Source organism: Cynara cardunculus (assembly GCF_001531365.2).
Source record: "Cynara cardunculus var. scolymus isolate 2C chromosome LG 10, CcrdV1, whole genome shotgun sequence".
NCBI classification, from domain to species: domain Eukaryota; kingdom Viridiplantae; phylum Streptophyta; class Magnoliopsida; order Asterales; family Asteraceae; genus Cynara; species Cynara cardunculus.
This window is the reverse complement of record NC_037537.1, coordinates 523,339-529,314: the sequence shown is the minus strand read 5'-3', so window position 1 is coordinate 529,314 and position 5,976 is coordinate 523,339. Positions and strand designations below refer to the sequence as shown.

The 5,976-nt window shown below is 30.6% G+C and overlaps 1 long non-coding RNA gene across 4 annotated transcripts; it reads left to right on the top strand.

Moving 5' to 3' along the window:
* The first annotated feature begins 1,000 nt into the window (after window positions 1-1,000).
* On the top strand, window positions 1,001-5,441 carry LOC112519073. 4 transcript variants are annotated; one of them, XR_003069900.1, is made up of 4 exons: window positions 1,001-1,084; window positions 1,787-1,872; window positions 2,146-2,259; window positions 5,289-5,441. It is a non-coding gene; the product is annotated as an uncharacterized LOC112519073 (long non-coding RNA). The 4 variants fall into 4 exon arrangements; XR_003069899.1 differs by lacking the exon at window positions 1,787-1,872; XR_003069901.1 differs by lacking the exon at window positions 1,001-1,084 and having other exon boundaries at window positions 1,694-1,825.
* Window positions 5,442-5,976: the final 535 nt, after the last annotated feature.

The window sequence follows — 5,976 nt, the reverse complement described above, 5'->3', positions numbered from 1 at the left end:
CATATAATTTATTTAGCTCCAATTTTAATTATATTTATTAGATTTTTTTTTGAAATTTGCAGAGATAATTTATTTTAATTAAAAAAAATGAAATTTTTATCACATCTTTTAAATTAAATCCATCCAACAATTAAATATATATTTATTTTTATTTATTAAAATAATACTAGAAGGGTACTCGCACAATGCAACGAGATATATCTCGATTTTAATATTTCGTTTTATTCTATCTATGTAGATGTTTTAATATGATGTTTATGTGGTTTTGAGAAAGGAATAATATTTTTATTTTTAAATAAATTATAAATTTGAAGATATCATAAATTTTTGAAAATAAATATATCAGTATTAATATTATATTAACTATTCAAAAGTTCTTTTTTTGTGCAATTTTTTTAATTCAATTTTTTTATTATAATTTAATTTAGATATAATAACAAAGTAATTTATTTTTGATTTAATAATATATTTTTTATACGAATAATAATTATGTATTCTGTTAAAACTCAATAATTATCCTAATTATATTTTAGAATTTTTATATTTAAAATAAAATGTTTATCATGTATTTGATTATATTTATCTGCAGTTAGTTACATGAATTCAAACATGGAGTTTTAATAAGTTGTACTTATTCACAATTACTTGTAATAATGAATTTTAAATAATATACATAAATAAACAATATTTTATATATAAAAAATAATTTTTAAACGTTTTTATCAAATGTTTTATAATATAGTATAGATAAATAATATTTTTTTTAAAATTATTAATAGACAAAAAAAATCTCTAACCCCAACCAACGAAATATATTCGTCATAGTTATCCAATCAAACTTTTAGGGATTTCAATTGTGTAAAGGAATGGTAGGGCCCACATCAATATAAAAACAAAAAAGGGTAATTTAGTAAATTCGCATCCAAACATGGAACCCTAAATCCATCCCCTTTTCCCCCACTATAAATAGCCCCCAACAAGATCTTGAAATTTGAAGAAGATCGATTTGTGGGTTTTGTTTTTTTCATCAATGAAATGAAAGAGGAATTCATCTCAAGCTTTTCTTCCATGGCGATTACAAAAGGTTGGTTTTTCAATTTTTTATTATTACATGTGATTTGATTGTTTTTTTTTTTTATTCAGATCTCTTTCATGAAGGTTCATATATGAATCATTGCTAAAAAAATAGACATCTGATTAATAATATGCATCTTCATATGTGAATAATTGATAAGCAAAGTTAGGTTTGTATATGCATTTTCGAATGGATTCTTTTTGTTTATTAATGATTCACATATGAATATTCGATTTGTATATTCACAACTTTTTTGTTCTTTTCATTTGGACCATTTTATGTATATGGGCTTAATTATTTGAAAGTTTCAAAATCGTAAGATCTTTGAGAACTTCAATCTTAAGGTTTTGTTTCATGTGGGTTTTTTTTTTTCATTTGAGTATAGTATCTAATATTTTGATTAACATATATTTGTTTCACAATGTGTTTGTTTCATATGTATTCGGTTCGCAATGTGGAAACATATTTTCTAATATTTTTTTTTGTTTTACAAACATGCTAAAAGGGTTCTTGTTGTGAACCAAGTACTTGTGAAACAAATATATGTTAATCAGAACATTAAATTCTAGTCATGGATGAAGAAAATCATATGAAATAGCACATGATGTACTTGATCTCACGATTTAGAGAGTTCTTAAAAGAGGTTTTTTTGTTGAAGTATATAATATTGATATATACCACAAAACTCACACAGTTCTCACTTTTGGTTAGGGATGTTATTCGGTCGGTTAAATCTAAGACTGACAATTGGTAAGGATAAACATCTTATCCGTAATGTTTCGACTCGTTGGACAAGGGTATGGTTAAAGAAAGTTTTATTCATTTATCCACTTACTCGTTTACTCGAAATTTTAGTGGATAGGGTATGGTTGAACGGTTTTTTGTTATCCATTACATGTTACCCCGTTACTCTCTCTCTCTCTCTCTCTCTCTCTCTCTCTCTATATATATATATATATATATATGTATGTATGTATGTATGTATGATTAAATGTTAATATAGACGAAGCATTGTGTTAGAAAAGAAGTTAAGATGTGTACAGGGTTTATAACTACTCTTCTTATTACAGGGTGCTTACGCTTAGATCCGGCTTTATCCAAACTTTTCTGGTTCACCCCAACATTCCCCACTTGTCCGACTGTTGCTGAGCAGTTTTTGGATATCAAACGGACCCCCCCATAAGGTAATTTTAATGTGGTCGATTTTCCTTCTTTTGCAATCAGTTTCGCTACAGCACCCGCTGCTCTAGCTAATTGTCCACCCTTTTCAAGTGTGATTTCTATGTTATGTATGTGTTTTTTGCCACTCATTTTTCACAATATTCTTCAGAAATTTCCCTCAATTATTCTATCCCTGACTACTCATAGTCAGTTAAATTTTTCGAAATATAAGATATTTTGATATAATGATAGAAAAGGAGTTCTTTCGTCTCAAAATCTGAATAATATTCATATTCATTATTTAAATTCTTGAGAAATATAAAAAGGTATTTGGACCCTTGATCATTTTAATCTCAAAACAACCCATGATTTGCACTTTAGAAATGAATTGATCTAGTGTATCTCATTAGTGTTGATACGATGATCAAGGATAGATATCCCTTCTTACCTTTTCCACCATAATTTTTCAATCTCATTGGTACTCAGCCCTATTAATAAAGGTGAAGGATCGTGTGAGAAGGGAAGTTACGGTGAGAAGCGTAAAAAGAGATCTGACATCTTAATCACTTTTAATCTCATGGTCACCCATGAATTACGCTTTAGAAGAGAATTGATCTGGTACATCTTGGTGCACCTCATTAGTGTTGACATTCAGTAAGACCATATATTCATTACCTGTTTTGTTATATGTTATTTTGATGGGTCGGGTAGGATATAGATAATAGGTTTATAAGATGGATAATTATTTGTTTATTGTCCGCTACTTTAAATGGATTGGATAACAGTATAAACTTTACCCTAACCTTACCGTAACCATACCCTACCCGTTGCCGGCCCTTAAATCGGTTTTTGGGTTATTTGATTCGGGTTAATCGGTTTTTCAACATTTTCCATGTTACTTGTTTACCAAATCAAATAAGGTTCAGTTGATCGATTTCGAGCTATTATGTTTGATAATTGTTAATAATAGTATAATATATTATTTATTTTATTTGTATAGAAAAAAAAAATATAAAATTAAACATAATGTGTTATTCGGTTTAACCCGATTGGCAAAACTTAACCAAGAACCAAATTGAATAAAGAATTTTTATTTGGTTAACCGACTAATCTTAGGGCAACCACCTGCTTTACTAGTAGCTCAGAGTTACCGTATTTGAACTTCCGTGGCCACAAGGAGATTTTTATTTCTCATTGGATTTGAACCTGGAACCTCTAGGCACATTTGACCTTTGGAGCCAAGCTCAAATCAATCAGTCACCACCCTTATGGTATCCAATTTGGTTTTCTTGATACCACTACTGTTGGTGTAGGTTAAATCTTTGACCCTTACAAAGACACTGTTACTTAATGCCGTCAGGCCAATGGTTTTTTGGTCATATGTAACGTTTATTTCTTAATTTTTTTGTTACATCTTTAATTTTTTTTTTATGTTTTTGAGGATGAAAGAAAGGAAATGAAAGATGTCAATTTTACAAATATACAGTATTTATTTTATAACGATTACAATTGATTGGTAAATTTGTAATTTTATAAATATTTTTAGTTATTTTTTTTTTCATTTTTTCCTTCCATATTTGGGAGTAAAGTCTTAGGAGGAAACCAACATTATTTTCTTAGGGGCTGTTTGACAATTGCTGAATGGTTTGGTGCAGAATGATTAAATGGTTAGATTGAGTAAGAGGCTCTCATGATATAGTGCAAAATGAAATATAATTATTTGGTAATTGTATACAATGAAATTAAGGATTTTAATGGTTAAGGGAGATCCATGGTACAAAATCATTCAAGGAGTTTTAGAACCATTAAGAGACATACTTTTTATTTTGCCAAACAAGATTCACCTCTTAACGATCCAGAGGTTGCCTCTTAATGAAACTATTAAAAGGTAAACAAACAACCCCTTAGAGTATCTCCAACAACATAGGTATGTTATATTTTCTCTTTCTTCAAAATTTAGAGATTTCTTCATTATCTCTCCTTTTTTTTACTCTATTTTAAAGGAGAATTTAGAATAGTTGTTGGAACAAATTTTTTACTTCTTTCTTTTACGCTTGTATTCTTATCTATATTTGGATTTTATTACATTAATTCATAGTTTAAAACTCATAATATGCTCAAAAACCAGAATGCATTTTTCTATTAACCTGGACATCCAGCCTGTTATGCGAGTAGCATGGAGTCATCGCATTTGAACCTCTATGGGCACAAGGAGATTTTTATTTTTCATTGGATTCGAATCTAAGACCATCAGACACTTTTGACCTTTGGAGTCCAAGCTCAAACCAATCAGGTTGTTAAAAAAAGAGTTAGATTGCCTAGACTGCGAACAACCATAGGGAAAAGGTTTTCTCTGTCATATGAACATTTAAGAATGAAATTGAATTTATCCATAGAATGAGAGGTTCATGAGGATTTCTATATGTTGCAAACCACATCTAAGGAATTTGATAAATGGAATTAAACATTCCAATTCTATTAGATTTTGTAGGAATCCACTAACCAAATGCCGCTCTATTGTCGAAAAAGTCAAATGTAATTGTACCGAGTGCATGTAGATATTGAACATCTCAGGTTATTGTGCATTACTTTTTTAATGTAGAGACTAGAAATGCACAAAAATCCAAAATCCAAGATATTTTGAGAGCAAGACTGGCTTGAGAAAACCCAATTAAGCTTGAAAAAACCCAAAAAGGCTAGGGTTTATAAGGGCCCAACGGACCCTTTTTTATGCATCTCGATCACTTTGTCCCCAGTTTCCTTGTCCCCTATCTGTCTCATCTTCACGTGAATGCATGTTATAAATTTGTTTAGGAGGTGTTTGGTTAGAGGCATTAAGCAGTAATCAATAGGAATGAAAATAAAAGAAATTGCTTGGTATTATATAATATAATGGGTTCATTCCCCCATAAGCCCAAATTTTCATTCTAGATTAAACTAGTGGGAATGAAAATTCATTCTTATTTTCATTCCTTGTCATTTTCATTTCATTCCCCAGTGTGAACCACATAGCCCCTTTTTAAATGTCACTCTTCATATGATTAATGGACAGGAAGGAAGAGGAAAATGATTGATGCACATGGATCAGTTGAGATGGTTTGGGAAACCATACCAAATGGAAGTATCACAATACACTTGTGACCACAGAGGTTCAAATGCAGTGATTCCGGGCTATCTGCAAAACAGGTGGTCGTCCTAAGATTAGTCGGCTCGTATAACAGGTTGGATATCCAGGTTAATCAAAAAAAAAAGTAGCAAGTTTTTCATAAACATACAAACTTCCACTACGTTGCAAAATGCTAAACCTTTGCAACTCATAAAATGAACATACATTTGTCACACTTGTATTATAAAGGCTTCTTACATCATACGTCAACAAATCAATCAAATTTGTTGGTACGGCTTTTCTTGGCACAGTAAAGATGCGGCCCATCATTTTCAACGAAGCAACATATTTTCGCCATTTTCTAATAGCTTTATTTGACATTAGGCACACAAACTAGACTTGAATCAGCATAAAAAGATGAAAATGCTCAAACTTTTGCACAAAGAGACTCGGAAAACCTGTCAACCGAAAAGGGTATTCTTCATTCCCGTCCAAACCTCACACCACGCCTTTTTAACGTAATAACACCACAAACAGCATACAGTCCAGAAAACGGAAAGTTCTGAAGAATGCTGGTACACATTTACAGCAGATGTTCTACTAACTATACTCGCAATTAGCTGGGGTGGGGGTG